The sequence below is a fragment of the Miscanthus floridulus genome, chromosome 6 (assembly GCF_019320115.1).
Source record: "Miscanthus floridulus cultivar M001 chromosome 6, ASM1932011v1, whole genome shotgun sequence".
NCBI lineage: Eukaryota > Viridiplantae > Streptophyta > Magnoliopsida > Poales > Poaceae > Miscanthus > Miscanthus floridulus.
In genome coordinates, this window is record NC_089585.1 from 41,946,614 (window position 1) to 41,971,651 (window position 25,038).

At 41.4% G+C, this 25,038-nt stretch overlaps 1 non-coding gene across 1 annotated transcript; it reads right to left on the bottom strand.

Annotated features, from left to right (window-relative positions):
* Positions 1–329: 329 nt before the first annotated feature.
* On the bottom strand, positions 330–438 carry LOC136462000 (small nucleolar RNA R71). Its single transcript, XR_010760530.1, has one exon. It is a non-coding gene; the product is annotated as a small nucleolar RNA R71 (small nucleolar RNA).
* Positions 439–25,038: the final 24,600 nt, after the last annotated feature.

The window sequence follows — 25,038 nt, forward strand, 5'->3', positions numbered from 1 at the left end:
AACCACTGCCAAAATCCAAACTAGACCCACAGTTAATGTGGGAGACAATGGATTCGAGCTCAAGCTGACTCTCATCAACATGGTTCAAGCGAGCCAGTTTTGTGGAAAGGCACATGAAGATGCGAGTGCTCATCTCCAACACTTCCTAGCACATCTGCAACACTTTAGCATCAAGGGAGTAACCAAGGACGCCATACTACTTCGCCTCTTCCCATTCTCACTCTTAGGGAAGGCAAAGCAGTGGTTCTACACCAACAAAGATAGAAACACTACATGGGATAATAGCTCCACTGCCTTCCTAGCAAAGTTCTTTACCACAGGCAAGACCAATGCTCTGCGAGGGAGAATTTTAAGTTTTCAATAGCAACATGATGAATCTATCCCTAAGGCATGGGAACGCTTTCAAGACTATACATTAGAATGTCCTCATCATGGGATGGAGAATTGGCTACTCATGTAGGACGTTCTACCATGGGTTGACCAACAGTACCCGTGAGACCATGGATATTGTTGTTGGAGGTGCATTCTTGTCACTTACACTTCTAGCTAGTGACAACTCTTGTGGAGAAGATGGCCTCCAACCATGGCTAGAATGAAGAACATGTTTAGATCGGCAAGAGAGGTGTAGGTATGCATCAACTCAAGGAGGTAGACATGCTATCTGCCAAGATGGATCTACTGATGATGAGGCTTGAAGAGCGAGCCAATGAAAAGCAAGAAGTCATGCACATTCATGATTCATGCATGACGTGTGAAGTATGTGGCAACACTGGGCATTTAGGGAACAGCTATCCTGAAACCCAAGAGGATGTGAACTTTGTCAACAAGGTAACCCTCAAGGTAATAATTGCTGGCCAATCAAGACTTGTGGAAGGATTATCAAAGAAGGTAGCCACCAATGATAAAATATTAGAAAATATAAGTAACAGAATGGATAGCTTTGCTTCTACCATTAAGAGCCGCATAGCTTTAATAAAATGATAGAATCACAAATAGCTCAGCTGGTGGCTGTTGTTCCTCCATCCGACAAAAGTAAGATTCTAGGGCAGTCAGAAGATCTAGAAACTACAAATCTTGTCAATATTCATAATGTAGCTTTCTACTACATGCAACCATTAGAGGGAAGGTGGACAGATTACACCCTACTCAACAACAAAGGTGATCCTAGGAGACCTATCATCCATATCGCCATTGCAACCTTACATCATCCAAGAAGTTGTCTGTGACTTAGGAGCAAGTGTCAACATCATGCCTAAGGTAATCTATGATAAAATTAATGGAGATACTTTGTTGTACACAAATATGTGTTTGTAGCTTGTAGATTAGTCACTCTGCTACCCCAAGGGATTTCTTGAAGATGCCATCATCCGAGTGGGACAATCATATGTTCCCAGTAGACTTTGTGGTTTTGGAAACAGGTGGAGATGAAAGGGCACCCATCATCCTGAGTTGACCTTTCTTGAGCACCGCAAAAGCTATCATCTATGTGGATAGTACCAAGATCTGTTTCACAATCAAAGACAAGAAGGAGAAGTTCTCATTCAAGAACCACATCTTACAATCTCCTAGTCATCCACAAAAGGCATACCTACCTAAAGAGACAATAGTGACCAAGAAGAAGAACAACCAAAGAAGGAGGAAGAATAAGACCAGTCAACCACAAGAAGAAATGATCAACATGATCAACACACTCTGATCTAAGTATGACCATCTCCTCGCTTCACCATTCCTAGCTAAGAAGGATGATCCAGGCGTACCGACGATCAAGTGTACCATTGGAAAAAGAATCTTCCACAAGACCTTCTATGACTTTGGATCGGGCATCAATATAATTTCCAAGGTAACGTATGAATATTTATTTGGTAATGAACCTCTGTTCCCTACATATATATAGTTGCAAATGATAGACCAATCAATCCAATTCCCTAAGGGAATAGCGAGGGAAGTTATGGTAAGAATACAAGATCACTATGCCCCTACCAATTTCATGGTCCTAGGCATGGGAGAAGAAGACGATACACCCATCAGTCTTGGAGGACCGTTCCTCAACACTACCAATGCGATCATCTACATCAGATCTAGACAAGACCACTTCCAATTTCCTAGAGACAAGCTACGCTGTTATTTTAATAGTTATACTACTTATGAATAGCCCAAGAAGAGCCACTCAAGGAGGAGACATCGATCATCCCAATGTCAAAGGAACCAACCCCGATGGAATGAATGGGAAGATGAAGAACCGAAAGCGCCTAGTGAAAGATGAACCTACTCCACCTAAGACAAGTCCACAGTCCAAGCAAGTGTGGAAAGAAAAGGTGACATCATCATCAGAGTCACCATCATAGGATGTTCAGCCATCTAGGTCTCCACCGCTAAGACTGGATATGCACCCAAGGAATGAAGAACTTCTCTCTAGTCAAGTCCTATCCAGAGGACTTAAAATCCAAACCCTGACCATGAGGTAACAACTGGTAGTTTTCCATATTTACTTTCTAGCATTGCATAGATTATTTTTCACTTTAGCATATTTACTTCTTCTGCATTTACATTGTGTTAATAAAAGAAAGATAAAAAGTTTCATGACTACATTTCATCATAATTGCATCATAAATCCCCATGTCAATAAATCTACAGGTGTGTAAAAACCCATGGGAATATTCACTGTGGTGGCATAAAAATTAAAAATACTATGCAGACATGTTTTCTGTTCTACATATCATAAAATAGAAAATCTAAAAATACTAGATAGACATCCTGCTAGAATTCTATTGCTTCAAAAATATTTCTAAACCTCAAGAATAACTAATCTTCAAATAGCGAACCGCTAATCCCCTTATCCTAATCCGTGCCACGAGTTTTGGTGTTCTTATTGTTATTTTGCAAAATGGAACATATGCTCAAGAGCAAGTTCACCCATTCATCTTCATCTCACTCCACCTAAAGTACATCTTCCCCAAGTCAATTTTTGGATAGGTGAAGAACAACCGCTGGCAAACATGCTCTGAGAAGGATCACTTAACTTCCAACATTCGACCACTGACAACATCTAGCTTGGGGGAGGAGCATCTCCCATGTATCTATTGTTATCCTTAAGTTTGCTCTACATTTGTTTAAAAAAGAGAAGCATAACTAAAAGCAAAATAAAATTTATCTTTGTCTTACATATATATATTAGTAAGGCATGATCTAAAAAGTGAGAAAACAAAATAAAAGTGTGTGTCTAGTTTTCTATTTTTAAGAGCTGAATAAAAAGGACTCTGAAGATAATCTCTTGAAATGGAAATGATAAATAGTTGCTCTATTTTAATTCCTTTCAAGTACCTAGTTTTCAGCCTTGAATTCTCCCAAGTTTTAGATACGACTGATTTGATATAAGAATTTACTCTAAACTTGAAACTCGTGGGTAGCATATGCTTGATCTAAGTCTAGGTAATTGACGGATATGATATGAGAAGGTATGATCTGTTGTTTATCTTGTTCCTAGTGATACTAGAGTTCTAGAGATTTATCTTTTGAAAAAAACATAAAAATTCTACATGATAAGTTCCTTGTATGACAAAGCTTTAATTTCTACCAGAGCCATATATAATATTTAGATTAGGAAAATTTCCACATATATGCTGCTTGCATTGCATCGAGTTTAGTCAAGCTTTGTTGACCCTTATGAGAGGTTTGTCAAGCTCTTAAAATCAAGATCACGTACACACCACTTACATATGCACTACTCCTACACTGGGGGTAGGCTCAACAACATGCCATTCCTTCTAGATCCACCTAAAAATATTTTACTCTTACACTGGGAGTGAACACAAAAAATATACCCTATAGGATATCCACCAAATAAATGCTCCAAATTCTTGTTGCTATCTCTCAAAAGTTTTGTTGCAGTCAAAAGTAAGCATGAGGCTATGCAAAAGTTATTCATGAAAAGAAGAAAAAAGAGAAAAAATGGATAAGTATCCACGATATATAAAACAATGGGTACTCCGATGCCCGTCTAAAAAAAAGAGAAGAGATGAATAAGATAGCCCATGTTTTCTTGCAAAGTTGTTTCCAAGTTTCAAAAGAGAGTATGTTTTCAAGGAGCAAAGTAGAATTAGGTTAGCCACCATATACATCCACACACATGCACATCTTGATTTGATTATATGACTTAACTCTCTTTGGATCTGAGGTTTGAATTTACAATATGTATTATAAGTATGCTCTTTCATGCTTTTTCCACTCCTATGAGCTCCACATAAGCCTTAGTTGTAGGAAGAGAAAGGCATAACATTATTATTGCCTTAGTGAGGATCCACAAATACTACATATATTGAGAGACTTGAGAGTGTCATATAATGGAAGCTCTAAGTTTTATTTTGAAAACCTATAAAAACTCCAGAATAATGGTTGAGCAAAGAACTTAAGACATAGTGCTTGACTTGATTACTCTATCTTCGAATTGCTCAAGACCCAAGTGAAGGATAAGGAGCCCCATACTTGAAGGTAATATGGGTAAGTTTAAAAGTCAGATTAGTTTATTTTAATCCAGAGGAGAATTCTTGTTTGAACGCATGTGTACTTTTGAGGAGTGAGAGCATTGAAGCAACTCCTAGGTCCATTTTGCTGAGTTTAGCTTTGCTAAGGGACTAGCAAAGGTTAAACTTGGGGGAGTTTGTTGATGGTAGTTAACAACCTTTATAAACCATCAAGAAAACATGTATAAGGGCACAATTGAGATCACCAACAAATGTTTAGGAGTTTAAACTAATAAATTCTACGAGTTTTGGTGAATCTTATTTCTATAGGGTTTATCCAGAAAACCATCAAGGTGGACCTACATGTCAGATTTAATTGCGCTTATCCACCGCTGAAACGGACACTAGAAGGTTCTAGAGGATAGCAGAGGACACCACACTAAGGCAAAGAGGCAGAGGCTGCCTAGGTGGGGCCGCCCTAGCTCGACCTATAGGCTACTCGGCCCCTGGGCCCACCTATCAGCCTCCACCATCTCCTAGGTTGCATCTACGCCAGTTCCTTAAGTCAGGTTTGATCCAAGGGCTCACTGTTGGACTGCTCCGGGCTATATAATCAGCCCCTGCCCCCTGAAGGCATCAAGTCATTTGAGAAGACAGAAACCCTAATCATCCTCAGAGCTCCATCATATTCTAAGGCATAGCTAGTTAGGCTAGGTCTAGAGGGAGGCAAGTAGGCTTCGCTTGGATTTCCCGATCAGTGTCAAGAGCGTGGTCCTGGTATAATCTTTGTACCCCTCTCTCTTTAGTATCTCCATTATTTTTATATGCTTGCTATAATTTTTATAACAATATTAGTGTTCATCTTATTCATGTTCTTCGTTATAATGTTCATCATCTACTTTGATTATATACCTAGTATAGTTGGATTATCATCATATTCATGCATATGTTCATATAGCGCTCACCCTAAGGATCCATGGGTGGGTGGTCGACATTATGTAAGCATGGTGCTTACATTATTTACCTATGGATACACCCTATATTCTGGGTCATGTGGTAGATCGCGGATGTGACACTCTCGTTGAGTCCTATGTAGTCCACTCCCCGATGTAGGTAGCACTGTAGGATCTAGGTTACGAAGGGGGACAAGCTCTGTTCTTAATCTCCCTTAGTAATATCCCTTATGTGTAGATATGAAGATGATCTTAGCAATGACTATTAGGTGTAATTGCACTAATCAATATATGATTTGACTTATAATTAAGAATGACTTAGGAATTATTCCTCTAATATTCTAACTGACCATGCTAATGCCATAGAAAGGAGTACTCTGAGTGATTTATCATTATCATTGATCAATACTTATCATATATATCTTATCCTATGACTTACCCCTGTTATGAGTAGAATATTGGTTATGGTTTACTTATCCATCAATAGTATAAGTTATCAATACTTGTCCATGCTAGACCTTCCCCGTGGTAAAAATATAAATAATGATACCTAGAATACTCCTAGGTGAAGTGCTACAATGGTATATTATCTGTGCGCTTGCAGATCCCTTTTCATTCATATATATTCTTTCTAGTCACATAAATTAATAAAGAACTACTTAGAGTTATTCTAAAAGTAATGCTAGGTAGTACCCACAAGTATCTCTAGCATCATCACTAGGGATGACAACCTAGTAAAGTAATGTCAGGAGATATAGGTTTATAATAGGTGGCTATTAAAACAAGCGACAAGTTAATAAATACCAACAAGCATTTCTGGCATCGTTGCCTGGGACTATATTCAACTCTATTCTTAGTAGCAATGGTAAGGAATGTCAACAACATGCAAAGGTGGTTTTGCTTTGGTCATCTGGATGAATCGGTATCTGGTGGTAACCAGAATACCCATCAAGAAAACAGAAAAAAGAGTGGCTCGCCAATCACTCTAACATTTCATCAATGAAGGGCAATGGAAAGTGATCCTTCTTTGTTGCCTTGTTAACTTTTCAGTAATCTATACACATTCGTCATCCAATGATGGTTCTTTAGGGGATTAATTCATTCTTTTCATTTTTAACAACTAGTCATGCCTCCCTTCTTACGCACAACTTGAACAGGGCTTACCCATTCACTATGCGATACTGTGATAGATGATCCTGACGTGCAAGAGTTTCAAAACCCCTTTCTTAACAACCTCTCTCATCGCATTATTAAGCCTACTGTTGGGGCTCCCTAGAAGGTATACAATTAGGATCTATAGGGATGCGATGGGTGCAAAGAGCAGGGATAATTCCCTTAAGGTCTTGGAGTGAGTAGCCAAAAGTAGAATGATGTTTTTCTAAGATAGTTAGCAAGCATAGGGATTCTTCCTGGGAGAGTTTATCACTTATGATCACAAGAGAATCCTGAACATTATTGAGAAAAACATATCTAAGATAGAAGGCAGGGGTTTAAGCTCAATGGAGGGCTTAGGTGGTTCTAGCAATTCATCTAGAGGTTCAAGATCTATAGGATTTTTGTCTTCTTCTTCGATGAAGTGCTAGGCATCATCTTTAAGGTTGGGTTTGATGAAGTCATCAAGAGATGCAGCCTTAACCTCTTCCATTGGGTCTTCCTCAGGAATTGGCTCACTCTCAGCATTTAAAGAATGAGTAATGGGTATAGAAAGCTTAAAGTTTATCCCAAGTCTTATATTTAACTTCCCCATTTGTCCTTCTTGGATAAGTCTTTCAATTGGTTATCCTATCAATAGGTTGAACTCTATAATATCAAAGATATAGAAGCTTAGATGAACCTTAGATCCTTTTACCTAGATAGGAAGGACATAAAGTATTCCCAAACTTGGGAGAATGTGTCCTAAAAAACTTTTCAATAACTTTGTTGTTGGGGTTAATGGCATGTGTTTCAATAAATCATGAGCAAAAGATGTAGACATGATGTTAACACCCACAACTAGATTGTAAAGAGCATCAAAAGGAGCTTTGTTGATTTGGCAATGAATGGATATAGAAGGTGAATCTAGGTGAATCACATTAGAGGAAAGCTCTTATTCTTCTAGCCATTCATTGCTTATAATAGACACTAGCTCTTTCGTAGTCTTTTAAGGAAAGCTTCCTCAGAAGGGTCTAAAGATTCTTCATGAGATGATGATTTCCTAGACTTCTTGAGTCTCCTCATAGTATGATAATTCAAGGTATGTCCATATTCATCAAAAAGTTTGTCCTTGAAATCAAGCATAAAATTCAAAATTAGAGTTTCCTCCTTTTCCGGTGGTTCAGGGATCTAAGATAGCTGAAGTTGGTGATGTGTTTTGTAAGGATTCAGGTTTAGCTATATGGGATTCCTCCTCTAATGGCTTCTCTTTTACTTCTTTAGGGGCGTCCTCTAAGACTTTAGTAGGAATGCTTCTCCTCATATTGACAGAAACATGCAAGAACAAGCCTCTTGAGGCCATATTAAGATGCTTTGAGGTTTTCCTATTAAGACCCATATAAAAGTGTTGAAGAAGAATAGTGTCTTGAATGGTAAGGTTAGGGCTAGTTTTAATGAGAGTGTTAAAGCATTCCCATGCCATGCCTAGAGATTCTTTTTTCTTTTATCTAAAGGATAGAACCTCTAAACGAAGTCTGACTACCCTGGAGATGGGAAAGAATCGCAAGCAAAAGCTAGAGCATAGGGCTTCCCAATCTCCTTGTCTACTCTCAATGGTGAGGCTGTACCAACGTTTAGCTTTTCCCATCAAAGAAAAGGGAAAGAGCTTCCATCGTAAGGTTTCATCTGACATGCCCATATAGGCATGCACAGGTTTGCTCAAACTCATTTAAGTGAGAATAGGGGTTTTTATTATCTTTGCCTAAAAAGGGTTGATCCTGAACCATGTTGATTAACCACGGGCAGCAGCTCATAGCCAGGTGTTAGGATAAGCATTGAAGATTCTTGTGGTTCTAGGCTTGTGCCCATGGGTGCACCATATTGGTAGACACGGGTGGATTCTAGATCCATGGTAAAAAGGAAAGAAAATATAAAATAACAAAAGTATAGTACAAGGTTAAGCTAGACTCAAAGTTAACTTAGCAACCGTTCCCCAGCAACTAGCCAAAAATGCTTGTTGGTATAAATTAATGCACTAGAATAATCCACAAGTGTACAGATATTATATCATTGTAGCACTTCACCGAGAGTAACCTAGTTTTATATTAACCCCTAAAGGTACGGGGGTGAGAATAACCAATTCTAACTTAACCCAACTTCACAATTAAGGCTAGATAATAGGAGCATAGAGGAGACTGCTAAGGTCTTCTAGTTCTAACTTTGGTAAGCTTTGTCTTCTATTATTCAATTCTAGGGATATTACTAGAGAAAACACAAGCAGAGGATGTTTCCTATAGTAACAAAGTCCTGCTAGGCCTACTAACGGGAGGTGGACTATAGAGAATTCAACGAGGCAATAAGAGTCACCCTCGTGAGCTACCATCGATCCAGAAAATAGGGTACATCCATGAGTAACTGAGTCTAAGCACCACTGCTTACACTATGAATACTACTTTAACCCAGGAGCTACAAGTATTAAAGTACTCAAAAGAGAGTCGGAAACCTGAAGAATAATATGAACAAGATGCTTACTCGAATTAGAAGTCGATTACCTAGAGAAATTTCAGAAGCAAGCTCAAGAAGAACTTGATTCTGCCTAGGGTACAAGTCATATAGAGAGCATCGATAGGCTGGGACTCCTCCAAAACTCTTCCCTTTCACTCTATCTCTCTATCTCTAATAGAAGACTAGATCCTATCGAGGTACTAATCTTCTCTTGATTGCTAGCCTTGATCCTAGTGGACATATGAATTAGGGTTTCTGGCTTCTCAGCTCTCAGGATCAAATGAGGCATGCCCTAAGGGGGCTACAGGCATGTATATATAGGCTAGAGCATCAATCCTAGGCCCTCGGATCAAACCAAATTGAATAAATGATGGAGATGCATCCTAGGAGGCGGTGGAGAATTGACATAACAAAGACGATGATAGGTGGGGCCTATAGGGGTTGGGTGGCCTCTAGGTGGGGCTAACTGACCCCACATCTTAGTGGATCGAGCTCTGCTTTGGTGGAGAGCCTCCTAGAGTCTTCTAGAACCTTCCCACTTTGATCCCACAGCAAAATTCCATGATTTCCTTTTACAAATAGGACCCCCTTTATGGTTTTATGATTGAATCCTGCTGGAAATACACATTCACCAAAACTCATGGAATTTATTAGTTTAAACCCTTAAGTCTATAGTGGTGATCCATTTTATCCATTTATGCAAGTTATATTGATGGTTTGTGATGAATGTTAACTACCATCAACAATCATGCAAATAGAACAACATTTTATACCGAACCTAACAATGAGCTTAATCAAGAATCTTGATCTGTGAAGTGTTGCCCTATGTATACATAAAGTATGTATACTTCATAGCATATAGAAGGTCTACCCTGTGTATACATAAAGCCTAGTGTCGATCCCATTCTTTGATTCCACCTTGCATTACGCAAAAAACGCTCGCCTCGCCTCGTAAAGTCCCAAACTTTGTCTCCCCATCGCTTGCAACTAAGGCCATGCCCATGAAGTGCTACTCAAGGAAGGGCTACCTGGCTCCAGTCCCCGCTTCCTCTAGTGTACTGGCTCTCCCCGCTTTAGAGGAGGTAGGGCCGATGGTGTGCCCTACTTTGGTGTCGACAAAGGTGGCATCGACGTCCAGTCATGGGAGACCGGTGTTCCTATCGTGCTCCCACCCACCATCTCCTAGACTACCATTTCTCTCCCCATCACCCTCGATAACGATGCTAGCACCAGTGGCACCGGTGGTTCCCTCACCACCGCCACTCCCGGTGCGCTCCACTTCGCCGTTGTCGCAGGCTACGTGGACTCCTCTATTCTTGCTAGCCCATGTCGTGAGTGGCTCTCATGTATCCTCGTGCTCTCGCTCGGCGTCCACTAAGGACATGTCTAAACACTCTCTAGTCTGCATTATGATGGACTCAGGGGACGATCATCGACACGGGTATGCAACTCCCATCCCTGAGAGCTAGAAGCTGATGATATGCGCCAGCCGCTATGGCTTACTAGTCTGCCCCCTTTCCCAGAGAGTGCACCCTGTGGTCAGACATAGTCCATCATTAGGGAGCATATCGTTGCTTGGGCCAGCCATCACCCATACAGGACGTACGCCATCAACAAGAATATTGCTCGGCATCACGTGCGGGCGACGAACAAGAGCTAGATCGCCGATGGGGGTAGCCACCGGTGATTTTTGCCATGCGGCACTGGTTAGATTAGTTAATCATTTTCCTTCTAAATCTAATCGCTCTCCCCCTTATCATCTGGCTTGAACTTGTATTGCATTGTGCAGCGATTCCTCTATGGCGGCACCACCCCTGTCATGGGGCTTCCCACCAGTGGTGCCAGAGAATCGTCCCATCACCATTCGCCGCCACTGAGCTCGTATGTCCCCGCATAGCCCTTTGGTTCTAAAGTGAGCGAATCTTCAAGCGATGAAAAATATCATAAGTTATTGAAGCATTACCACGAGGTCCAAGCAGCATTGTGTGTGTCTAGGCTACACACTGACATGCTATGCGGTGACTTGGTGGCCCCGCGTGTTGCACTTGTCATGGCCCTCCAGGAAGCCACCTAGGCGCATGAAAACAAGGCGACTGTGGTGTCCAAAGTTGTTCATCAAGCAGCTGCCACAGCACTGGCGCTAGCTAGCTTTAGTTTAGCGAGGCAGTGAACATCTAGGTGGTGGAGCAGAGTGTTCCACCAGGATCGGACGACAATGAGATCGATGATCTCATCGAGAGCCTCCAGCCATCCACCAACGGCGTCTTAGCAAAGTTGAACATGGAGTAGCTCCTGCATGCCCACCTCAACCCTTGAGCTATGGGACATATCAGTAGTACTAGTAGTCATGACTAGGTTTGATCTGTGGGACGCCCTTGCAAATATGTGAACTCTTATTTGCATGTCTGTGTGAACTTTTGCTGCACTTAAGTATTAGGTGGGTTAAACTCTATTAAGCATGGTCTAGCCCCTGTTGGTTGCTTTTCGCTGTAGATTTTCTTCTGCAGAGTTCATATGAGCAAGTCTCATTTTTCCTCATTTTCCTGTGATGCTTGTTATTGTGTTGTTTATAATTTTAAGTTTGGACCCTATTTTTAAATCTAGGTCGCGCAAGATTGTCTGGTCACTGAGAAACAACATGGGCCAAACTTTAGTGCACCATGCAACATGACATACATCAAATGAACTTTGTGTACTCCTATGCTAATTTTCCAAGAACTAGGGAACATAGGGAAGGTACTAAGGTCTACTGATGACTCTAGCAGGATGCTACGTCTACCATACAAATAGGTATGGACTGATAACACAACTAATTGGCTAATTATTATAAACCCTTGGAGATTGCCTTCTTTATTCCTTCCAATACATTATTAAGAATTGTAAAACTTCATGTTTTGTGGAAGAAAATATTGGGTACTCTTGGAGATGCTCTAAGCACCCAATCTTGTAGAACGAGCACCTAGCAAACTTGAAGCACCCCCAATCGAGTATGGAGCCCTAGAAAAGGAGAGAACCAGATGATTATAGATCTTCTATTAACACAAGATCTACAAGAAGATCTACAATCATCAAGGTTAAGCACATGTTCAACGGCAGCACCTCGCAAAGGATGGAGAAGGAGCACCTCGCAAAACTTGCACCAGCATCTCAGTGAGGTGCTTTATATTCCATAATCTTGCTACCTCTGAGGATCAAGGGATGCAGATCTGCATCTCGATGGTCAAATGCAACAAGATTATGGAATCTAAAGCACCCAATCTTGAAGGCCTTCTCCAAACACTAGCTTCCCTATGAAGTGTTTTATCTCCATCTTGAACCTCTCACGGGCTTTAGGCCATGAGAGGTGCAAGGAGGAAGACAAAGCACCTGTAGGTGATGAAGAAAGATGATTACCTCATGAGTGTGTGGATTCAAGCCCAACAGGTGCATCCAGACTAGGTTAAATAGTCCAGCCGATGATGGAGGAGTGCAAGTAATGGTGATGCAAGTAGTTGGGAATTAACTCACGGTGACTTTACCGCCAATAGACCAAATCTGACCGAGCCGATAGACCAAATCTGACTGAGTCAGACACATCTCACTCTTCACTCTTCAGTCTACCCCAAGACTATTATGACTTCTTGGATTGGAATCAAATAAGTACATAAAAGGCCTATCACAACTATACCAAGCATTCAAGTCCCAAGCGTGTTAGAAGCTCTTTTTCTTGGTTCACTTCTTATGTTTAGCTTTCCTGCTGCATTCGCTTCACTCTAATATTTCACTGTGCTCGTAAGAAAGTCCGATGCGGCACATTTCATCTCATCGGACACAATACATTATAGATCTATGAGTAAAACTACTGCTTATGGAGTGCACTCGGTCAATTTGTATTAATTGTAGTAGTAGTCATGAGTGGCTTTGATCTATGTTGAACCCAACTCATCTTATTTTCATGTATTTGATAAGATTTGTTGAACTTGCAAGAACCATGCATCAAAGATGATTTTTATTTAGAATTTTTATATTTAATAGGATCACACAAGGTCCAATCGTCTGAAATCTTGACTACCCAGACAACGTGCTCCTGCATTCCAGCCCAAGCACGCGCGCATGGGTGGTGTCAATAGCCTATTATAGCAGGGGATGTCGCTTTTGGCCCATCGCATTGACGTGATGGGGCAAAGCCCCACCGCCCACCCACACAAACGTCTTGGGCGTGGGGTCGTCAACGACCCCCTAAACAATAGCAGCAGAGACAAGGGGCAAGAGGGAAGGTTATACACCTCATGCCTGCTCTCTCTAGAGCTCCCAATTTCATCCTAAAGCTTTTGCCTTCCACCCTACTGTGTCACCGACGCCTCCTGCCAGGACCATGGTGGAGCCAACGAGGTCGTCTGTCGATGGGGAGGCCCTAGAGGCCTTCCACGTCGACAATCCTCCACCAACAGATGGACCTCTCATTGGTGTGGTCTCTCACCCGCCAGTTCCCCTTTGGAGGTGGATCATCACCGTACCACTATTCATGTTGTTTATCTTCATTTAACTAGAGTATATGCGAGCAATGCTCACACTAGTATTTGTGTTCATGCTGTTTAATTTAACTAATATTTGGAATTTGCCAACTATCTCAATAGAAGGACGTGGGCATGATGGCGTCTCGAGCCTCGTTGGCCCTAGAGCCTGGTTCTTTGTTTGCGGTCTCGCTCGGAAAGGGGCTCTATTTATAGGGTTTGGCCGGCTTAGGGCTCACTATCTTGGCACTTTGACATAGTTGACATCCTTGTGAGCCTAAGCAAACACCTCCCACTCAACTCCATCATTGATTCATCATCATAGTGAGATTGGGAGTGATTTCTAGTGCATTTGTTTGAGTGATTGCATCTAGTGGCACTTGGGGATCATTGTGGCTGTGGATTTCTTATTACTCTTGGTGGTTGCCGCCACCTAGATGGCTTGGAGCAGCAGAGGAGCATCGGCATGAGTTGGTGATTGTTCATGGCCGTCTCTCGATGATTGAATTAGGTTTTATATTGTGATTGGTTCATGAAAGTGCAATCAAGCCTTAATTATGGGTTTTGGTGATAATGACCTCGCAATTAGAGAACTAATGAGATTTACCACCCTGCAGGAAGCTAAGAAATTTACCCTATCTAAATTTCGTTGGGTAGATTTTGAACTGTGAACTAATCTCTCTTGCATGTGCGACAGTGCCACGCTCATAGAGTGGTAGTGCCACAGGTGAATTTGATTTTGGTTTAAGTTGAATTTTATCGGCCTATTCACACCCCCTCTAGGCGTACCAGTGATCTTACAAGTGGTATCGGAGCCAGGTTACATCGTGTGAGGTATGGAGCCCAGGGGAGGATCCAGTGTCGTGAAGCCCATCAACATAGATCCAGAGGATGTTGGGCTGCAAGACACCGACAGCAGTGAGCTTAGTGCCTCTACAACGATCAACTCCATGCTCCCGCAGTTGGAGGCAACCAATGCCAAAAAAGCTCAAAATGAAAAAGAAAGAAAAAGAAAAAGAGCAGCTAGAAAAGAGAAGAGAAGCAAGAGAGAAGAAGAAGAAGGAGCAGCAACGGTTAGAAGAGAAGAAATCAAGAAAAGAAGAAAGAAGACTCAATAGAGAAGCTAGAAGAAAAAGAAGAGAAGCAAGAAAGAAGAAGGAACAAGAAGCAAAAGCCTCCAATGCATCTTCAAGTGAGCTATCTAGCAGATCCGAAGATGGTTATGATGATGAGTCCTACCAAGTACATAGCAAGAAGGATAAGAAAGGAAAGGGCAAGAAGAATGATGACAATAAATATGCCATCGTATCCTTTAACTATTCTTCTATGTCTATAACTAACCATGATCGCAAGTCTTTCATCAATGTATCCACGGGCAAGTTACCACATTTTGATGGGACTAACTTTGCCAGATGGAAGCACTTGATGAGAGCCTATCTTATAGGTCTTCATCCTAGAATTTGGGAGGTTGTTTGCAATAGATTTGAGCCACCTATTGATCCCAAGAATCCAACCATGGAAGAAATGAGAATCATCCACCTCAATGGTCAAGCTACTAGGGTGCTACTTAGTGCCTTGCATGGTGATGAGTACAATAGAGTGATTGGTGTGGATGTTGCCAAGCAAATTTGGGATACTTTGCATCTTGCACATGAAGGAGTTGACAAAGTGAGAAAGGTAAGAATTGATTTGTTGATGTCTAAGCTAAACCAATTTGTTATCTTGGATGGAGAAGGGCCACAAGAGATGTTTGATAGGTTGATGACAATGGTGGGCAAGATTAGAGGCTATGGTTGTGATGAGCTAGATGATCATAAAGCTGTCAAGATTATGTTGGAAGCTTATTCACCTAGAAATGAGACTATAGTCACTTTAATTAGAGACAAGAAGAAGTCTGAGTACTTCACACCAAATGATGTACTTGGGAGGATCTTGACCTTTGATATGCAAAGAGAAGAAGCAAATGAGAGGAAGAAGCTTGGAGAATTGCAAGCAAAGCTAGAAGACATCAATATCAACAAGGATGTAGCTCTCGGCCAACAAATCAAGCAAGCAAGGCTCTACTAGCAAGTCCAAGATCAACAAGCAAGCTTCAACTAGCAAACCCAAAGCAAGCAAGCAAGTTTAAGAAAGAGTAGAGACCACCTCATCCTCTAGTGAGAGTGAACATGATGATGACCAATACGAGAAAGTGGATGATGTTGCTCTCTTTATGAGGAGGTATCACAAGGGGCTAAAGAAGCAAGGCTACAAGGTAGTGAAGAGAAGCTTCCCAAACAAAAAAAGAGGACATGCTACAATTGTGGAAGCACCGATCACTTCATTGCTAAGTGTCCATATGAGATCAAGGACAACAAATACAAGAAGGACAAGAAAGAGGAGAAGGCCGATCGTAGAAAGAGTAAGAAGTACATGGGTAAGGCTCGCATTGGGCTTGAATGGGACTCAATGTAACACCCTAGGTGTTGGCCTTGCATAAATTGACTTGCATTGCATGAGCATGAGCATCAAGCATTCATATTTAAGCTTTTACAAGTGAAACATTTGATTGAAACATATGCAACATTGCTTGTTATTTTATGTTTCTTTGTATATATGCATATGATCATGAGTGAATACATGTAATTGGTTTATGTGAGTCACTAAAACATATTAGCTACACTTAGGTTAACAAATGGAACATTGTTCATGAAAGTCACCTTTCATGATCAAGTACTTAAGTGATGTTATGTGTTGACCTAGATAGCCCTATGTGTGACCAATGCATGAAATGAGTGTGTAACCTTACAAATAGCTTAAACATGTTTAGAAGATCATGATGAACAACTTTGGTATTCATGGTGAGGGGTAAATTGGTCACTAAGCCATAGTTGAGTGTATACCATCATTTGAATGTAGCATGTTTGACCAAGTATGAACTATGTGCTAGAGACCTTGCATGGAGGTGGTCACTAAAGAAAAGTTGTAGTATTTGGCAAGAGGAACAACTTTTATTTTTGGGTCATTGGCTGGTTTAGCTCCTAACATGCTTGAATTAGGCTCACAAGAATCACCAAATCCTTGTTTTTAGCACTTAGCAAATTTTTCTAAGTTTTAAACCCTGACAGTGCTGACAGCCTGACTTTGGGATGACATAACTTGAGATTGGTTGAGATTCAGGGCTTGAGTTCTAAACAACAATTGGAGCTGGTACTATGGGCTTCAACATTGGTTTAGGAAATTTTAGCTAACAATCCATAGATTTGGAGATTTCTTCGCTGCAAAACACGCTGTTAGGCCAGATCACGAACACTGACGAACTGAATCGAACGACTTCGATGGCCGACCATCGGAGAGCTTGCGCGCCACGTGGATGCGAGGATGGCCGCGCATCGCCGGCGTCCTGCCTAGTGTGGCTGCGTCGGGCCAGAGCACACCTTATCAGCCCCAACGCTCGCCCACACTGCCCCATGGTCCCATTTTCATTTCTGGCTTCCTCCTTCGCCTCAGCACAGCCACCGCAGCAGCCGCCATCGCCACTACCATTGTAGCTGCTCCGCCGAGCTCGCCCACGCTCACCGTCGCCCCATTCTCCAATCGGTCGCGCTCACAGCTTCGTGTCACCCTTTTCCACCTTTCCCACCTTGCGGCGCCCGCATTCGTGCCCTAGGTGAGCCACTTTTCGCTTTGCGCCATCGTGGGTTTGCCTTCGCTGGAGCTCCACCATGGCCGCTGTCGTGGCTGTGCTTCATTGGAGCGCCTCCAGCCGCTTAAGTCACCTAGACATAGTCACATGGTCATCGTGGTTCTGTAGATCACTTTGCCTAGCTTCACCGTGGCCAGAGACGACCGGCACACCATAGAGCAGCACCGTTGTGCCGCCATGGCCAGCGACGAGCCCGCTCCGCCACACCTACATGGCCACCACCTAGACCATCTGATGCGGTTTGAGTAGTAGATCATGTTGGTGCCCTTGGCTTCACCGGAAAGCTCACCGGCGATGAGCCGTGGCCAACCTGCGTCGAACAGCACCGCCTTCCCTGTTTTCGGTCGCCGACGTGTGGGTCCGTCTGATTGGTGGACCCCGTATGTCAGTGACTCAGTTCAGAAAGCTAGTCCATTTATTCCTATTTTTGTGTGTAACTTTGGAAATTTATAAGTTGAGCTATAGAGATCCAAAATTTGTGAACCAAAATTTGTAGTGTTCCTTAGGAAGTATAGTATTTATGAAAAAATATGATATTAGCATTTGTAGTAGAATTTCTGGAAGATTTAAAATGAAACTTGAAATGTGTTTTTAAATGTATGTAAACTTGTTTATTTTATATCTAGAGTTCTTGTGCTCCAAAATTTATTAAATTTATGTGGTGAGCTGTTCTTGACAAGTGTAAGCTCTAGTAAAAATTTGAGGGTTAGTGCATGTATGGATTTGTAGTTATAGATTTTTCTTTTATAATTAGGTGATCCTTGTATGAAGTTTTATAAATTATTTATGAATCCAATATTCATGAAATTTGTTGGAGGTTGTCCTAGTACCATATGGATGCTAAGAAAAATATAAAATCTATTGCTTGACACTTTTCACTAGGGTTGTCTATTTATGCTATTTTAAGCCTTTCTGACTTGTCATTTTTGCATAGGATGTTTTACTTGGTAAAATGCATGAAACTTTTACAGTAGTATATTGGTAGCATTAGTAAGGCACTGTAAATTTTTGAGAATTTATGATGCACATTTGCTATATGTTTATTATTTACCCTAATTATTTAATTAAAATAAGAAAGGCATTGAAATAATTATATTGTGATTAAGCATGATGTTTTCTATGGTTCTTATGATGCATAGTAACTATTGATGTCAATGGTAAAGTTTAGAAGCCATTGGTTGTATACAAATAACTAATTATCGCTTTATCATTCAAATATAGGACTACATGTATAGTTTTGATTATGTGGATGATTTCATATGGATAATGGTCCCTACTATAAAACTTGTTAATAACAAAGTTGTAGATAACCTACTAATCTACCTTGTGTTAAATTTTCACAGCCATAGGACTTAGAATTTTTTAGTTCTAGCCGTTACAAGTTTGCTATTTGAAAGGTTTACTTTCTGGACAGATTTGATTGAATGATTTGTTTGCCCAATTTAACTCTTGAATCATAGTGAAAGTATTAAAGGAAAGTTGTAGATAATTTTATAAGCTTTCCAGAAAGTCCAAGATCACAGCATTTAGAAGTGTAGAACTTTAGTTATGAGTAAAATGTGTAGCTGCTGTTTTGTGATATAGTAGATGCATTGTTGAAGTAGTGAATTAAATAATCAAGAAGAGATATGCACATACTCAGTAGAACATGAAGCACTTGTTATTACTTCAGCACCATGATGTTAAGAATACATGCAAGAATGCATTCATCATGTATCATCATATTATACGTGCCAGCATGTATGCATTGCAATATCTTATGCCATACTCGTGCATCTAGGATCGATAGAGGAGATAACGTTGCTGGAGTTCAACGAAGGAGAGGAAGGGGGCCAGCAGGAGATTCCTCAAGCCACAGCTCCTGAAGAAGAGGAGCAGAACCCAGAAGAGCTTCCAAAGTGCCCTGATCACCGCCCCACTTCCTTTCTGAAAGGCAAGCCCCAGAGCATTCTAAGTCTCCTAGTATTTTACAAAATATTACTCAAGCCCTTATGATTGATGCATTAGGTTATAAGAGTTGATTAGAACCACTTGAGGCATATAAATTCCTTATCTAGATATACACACCTTTAACCCTCCCTATGTAGGTCTAGGATCGAATATATGCTTAGCCATGCTTAGACCGGTAGAAGTCGGGTGATTTCCTATCACCTACGAGATATAGGTGGATACCGAAGCACGGTTGGCTATATTTGCTATCGTGGAAAAGAACCATGGGGTAAAAGTAAATCAAGGCCGGGTGGAGTCTATGGTAGGTTGACTCATGTGATTCCATCTGTGTCGATTAAGGACCATACCATTGTTGGTGCTTCTGACAAGATTGAACGCATGCCTATCACTTAGCTGGCCGGATAATTCGTTCTGACCACGAAGCTAAGTAGCTCAACTCAGGCCGGGCCCCATTCTATTGTGCGCTCCTTGCAGGGAGCTAGACTAAGCCCAAGGGCAGGCTGGGCCTGAATGTCCTAGCATTTGGTGTCCCCAATTGTGCGGCGCGGTACGAACCCGCAAAATGTGTACCTGAGTTATACCAAAGGTGACCTAAGGTGACTAATGATCTGGTCTGCCTGGGTTTTGTTAGGAATAAATTCCCAGCTGGTTGAAATCGATTTGAATCGCCGTCTCTCCTGGATAGTGACAAGCTTGGCTAGTCCTAACATCGTATTAATTGTACTATGGAATATGATGGTTCGAATGAACATGGAATTACAATACCTGCTATGGTTACTATTGTATGCTATTAAAATGATATACCACATGTTTGGCACAGGATAGTTGCTAATTTAGAGATGGATAGTCATAATTAATTTGATAACAGAATTATAATTGTATAATTTAGTTAATTGCTTTTTATGCAAAATGTTGTCAAGCTACATCCACTTATACAGCATTGCATGATCCTTGGAGTCATTTTATTTCTGGTTTATGATGGGTAAGTCTAGCTGAGTACCTTCTCGTACTCAGTGTTTATTTTCCCATTGTTGAAGATGGCACTGTTTATCATGGTTATTGCAAGAGTTGCTTCTATCCCGCTGTGGATGAGGAGTAAGCCTTGGGCAGGCTTCTTTATTAACCCCTCTACATGCTTTTATGGACTGTGATCGTATGTTGGCACTGTATCAAACTATGTTGGCAAATGCTCCTTTCAAACTTAATTTGCTTCCGCTTTTATCCAATAAACTTGGTTTGTAATAACTTTGTTTCATACGATGATGAAAATGTATGTGTGAACTTTATGTAATATGTGACATGTATGTTGAATCATGTACGATCTTGGTTGTTGTAAATCATTTATCGAGACCCATCGTGGTACTCGATGGACTACCGGGTTTATATGGGTTCAAGTATGTTAGTGCGACCGCTTGTGGGCTGCCATTGTACTTGTACTCTTATAAATTGGTCGGTTCTATGACAACTGGTATTGGAGCAAGATTCAACGTTAATTGTCACATGTGTATTTAAAACAAAAGTCTTTGTTTTCCAAAACCTTTTCTAGCAACTGATAGCTATATAAATAGGTATTTGAAATCTAAAGTGTGCCAGTGATCACTTTCGTTATGCCCAAATTAAGGACTATTAGGTGGCTATTTAAGTACTAACATGAGGGTTTTACTTTCGTCGTCCATACGGCGTGCTATTGTATGGATGCCATTCATTTGAATGGTAATGTATGGATCAAATGCCTCTACACCAAGGTAAGTTGATGAGTGGCATGACCGCAAGATGTGAGCATGCAGTCGGGGAGAGTTAGTTTTGGTACGGCTATGTATGCGTGCTTGCATGTGTATATGGTGCGTATTTAATTGTGGGTATAAACTGTTATCGGGTAGCTTTGATACAGAAGTATATGTGTGGGTATACATATATGGAAGTATTTAGATTTACATTCTGCATATTTAATTATGGGATGGGCTGAAATGAAACTCTTATGCAAGTACACTAACAACGAAATGTGTAGCTCGACTAGTTACGCTATATATGAGAGAACATATGTATGCCATCGTGTCTACTGTTAGAAATAATTTTTCCTAAGTTTGTGAGGACGTACAGAACAAGCATGCATCATGTTAATTATCATTCAAATAATCACATTGTTCCTCCCCTTATAAATTTCTTACTTAGTTATGTAACTCTTATCCATTATGGCCTTATCTCACACAAAGTTGTACATGTTGATGGTGCAGATGGTAGCACCAACTGGATGTGAGAATTTCCTGATGGTTTTCGGAACGCCTACACTACTATGGAGAGTTTTACACTTTGTGGGGTACCACGAACTACCCCTTTATCATTGGAATGAAGAGTACTTGGAGGGACAGCCATGGTATGAGGTGTGGCTAACTATACCAGCCTGCACCGAAGCACCCTTCTAGCAGGAGTGGAAGGCAGAATCAGAAGGAAAAACTCCTTGGGAGGCTACCCAAGTAGTGGCCTTTGAGGTTTTGTGTCAAATCTACCAGCAACATGGGGATGCATTTATCGGCAGTGCAGCGAGTATGTTTCCTTAGGTGGATCTGTCCACCACAATATGGGAACAACGCAACCAAAATGCATTGATCCAAGATCGGGATGAGCGGGCAAACAGCTCTAGTCCCGCTATGAGTGCCATGTTTGCGGTGATGAAGATGTTTTGTGCACGCCAGGACACCAGGGATTTCTGGCAGGAATCATACACCACTTGCATGGACATGCTCATGAGAGCTAAAGCCACACAATGCAAGCTCAAGAAGTATGTGCACAAGCAAAAGAAAGTCGCAAGTAAAGCTCGATGGGAATCTAACCAAGCCTATGTAGCTTTGGGCACTATCCATGCCCAAATGGAGCAAGTGGATCAACAGAGAATAGCAGCCCAAGAAGCAAGAGCTAATGATCAAGTGTTACTTGTAGGACTATGGGAGTAGTTAGAGGCCACCCATGCTGAGGTGTCCACAGCTAGACGCCTGTGAGATGTAGCAGAAAACCATGTCACTGCAGTAAGGATAGAACGGGATAGGCACCGTGACATGAGTAACACCTAGGACCATGCCAAAAGGGGCTTATGTCAGCAGCTTGCACAGGCTCAACTTCAAGTGATGAACCTTCAGCATGAACTGCACTATTTGAACAACCAGCTAAACCCAATCCTTGATGGGGAAGAAGATGGTCAAAATATGGAGGAAGATGAGGACGAGGAAGAGGAAGAAGTGGAGCCTGAGGAAGGAGATGATCCTATCTCTGACCTCAATAGTGATCATAATGAGGATTAGATAGCATAGTACTTGGTAGAAGTGCTTAATGTATCATCGTTGGTTATGTAATGGACCTATAGTTTGAATTTGGTGATGGTGATTGGACTATCATGTAACATTGTTATTTGCATGACTATCGCACGTTTGGTTAAATGCTAATGCAAATGCTAGTTGATTTATCAGAGATCATGATTTGAATATTAACGTGCTATGAGCCCGATAAGTGATCAAATTGGTGGTGTCATGTTGCGAGAATAAATTATTATGCCTCTGTTTTTATTGTATGAATTTGAGATTATCTCCAGTAATTTCAGTTTGGCATGATTATAAATTCATCTGCAATCTTTTGACATCAACCAATAATCGCTTATTGTTGCAACTTCGTAGATGACTCGCACCCATGCAGGAGCTAGTAGTAGCCAAGATGGCAACGGCGATGACTTACCACCACTGCCACCACCGTCTGCTTAGGAGTTCCTTGCCCAATTCTTGAGAGCCAAAGGACAACGGAGGAAGTTCTGTGCCTCATCACGTAGAACACCATTCGTGGCCACCCACAGCAACAAGGGCCCAAACCTAATTAGCACTGTACCTTTAAGGAATTTCTAGATACAAAACCCCTATCTTCAAGGTGGCAGAGGAACCACTATAGGCAGATGAGTGGCTCAACACCATTGAGCAGAAGTTTTGTCTGTTAAGGGTCACTGAGCATCTGAAGGCTGAGTATGCTTCCCACCAGTTGCAGAGACCAGCAGGGATTTGGTGGACACATTTCTTGTCCTCTCTACCTACTAATGCGCGAGTAACATGGGAGCAGTTCAAGTTGGCTTTTCAGGGACATCACATTCCCCCAGGCCTAATGCGCATGAAAGCGGCTGAATTTATGAGGCTCACACAGGGGACAAAGACCCTCACAGAATATATGCACGCATTCAACAACATGTCCAAGTATGCTCCAGGTTTTGTTGATACCAAGGAGAAGAAGATAGAGAGCTTCAAGCGGGGTCTAGGCACAAAACTGATGAAGACCATGGCCAATTCCAAGTGCACCACTTACAATGAGTTTATTAGTGATGCTTTGACCCAGGAAAACCACAATAACATGCATGCAGCAGCTAAGGGTCGCAAGAGGGCATTTGAGGCAGGTGCCTCCGGATCTTCATAGTCCAGAGCTCCTATAATAGCTAGGCCATAGTTCTGTCCACCTGCACCCAAGTTTAGGCCTCCACCACCAAAAGCTCAGAACGGTAGGCCTCAGAAAGCGTTCCGTAAGGCATTCACTATTGCCTTACCTAAAGGAAATGGCGATCAGGGAAGCTCCATAGGACCTAGGAGTAATAAACCATGTTTCAACTGCAATCAAGTGGGGCATTGGTCCAAAGAATGCCCCTACCCAAAGAAGAATGGCAACCAGAATTAGAACAATCAGAGGTAGGCGAACACAAGGGCACGTCCTGGATACATGCATTATACAGTTGTTGAGGAAGTGCCCATAGGAGAAGTTGTCTCAGCTGGTATGTTTCTTGTCAACAATCATCCTGCTATTGTTTTATTTGATTTGGGAGCTTCTCATTCATTTATGAGTCAAGCATTTGCATCTAGATATGATCAGAAAATAATTGAAGTAATCAAGGGTGGTTATAATATAAGTTCAACGGGGGCTACTATTTCTACAAATAAGATAGTAAAAAATGTGCTCATCTCTATCTAAGGGAGGGAGTACATAACAGATTTGATAATATTGCCCGAGTTATCAATAAGTGTAATCTTAGGCATGAATTGGATGAAGGATTATGGTGTCCTCATTGACACTAGCACTCATACTATTATATTGAGAGAACCTAAGGGAGGGAATGCTTTTCTAGTACCACTCTCCCAAAATTTTGAACTCCAACATTTAGCTTGTGCTATCCAAACCACTACCCTTTTTTATATCCCCATGGTTTGTGAGTTTCCGGATATATTTCCAAAGGAGTTACTAGGTTTACCACCTAATAGGGATGTGGAATTTAAGATTCAGTTAGTGCTAGGTATGGCACCTATCTCAAGAAGACCATATAGAATGCCACCAAATGAGTTAGCAGAACTTAAGATTCAGTTACAGGATCTATTGGACAAGGGTCTTATTCAACCTAGTTCATCTCTATGGGGCTGTCCAGCATTGTTTGTGAAAAAGAAGGACAAGTCACTGAAAATGTGTGTAGATTACAGACCACTCAATGTTGTGACCATCAAGAACAAGTACCCATTGCCTCGCATCGACATCTTGTTTGATCAGTTGGCAAAAGCAAAGGTATTCTCCAAGATTGACTTGAGATCAGGCTATCATTAGATAAAGATCAGTCTAGAGGATATACCTAAGACTGCTTTCTCTACTAGGTATGGCTTATATGAGTATTTGGTTGTCTTTCGGACTAACAAATGCTCCTGCCTACTTCATGTACCTAATGAATTCGGTATTCATGCCCGAGCTTGACAAGTTCATGGTTGTGTTTATCGATGATATATTGATTTATTTAGAGAACGAGGCAGATCATACAGAACATCTGAAGATTGTTCTATCTAGATTGAGGGAGCATAAGC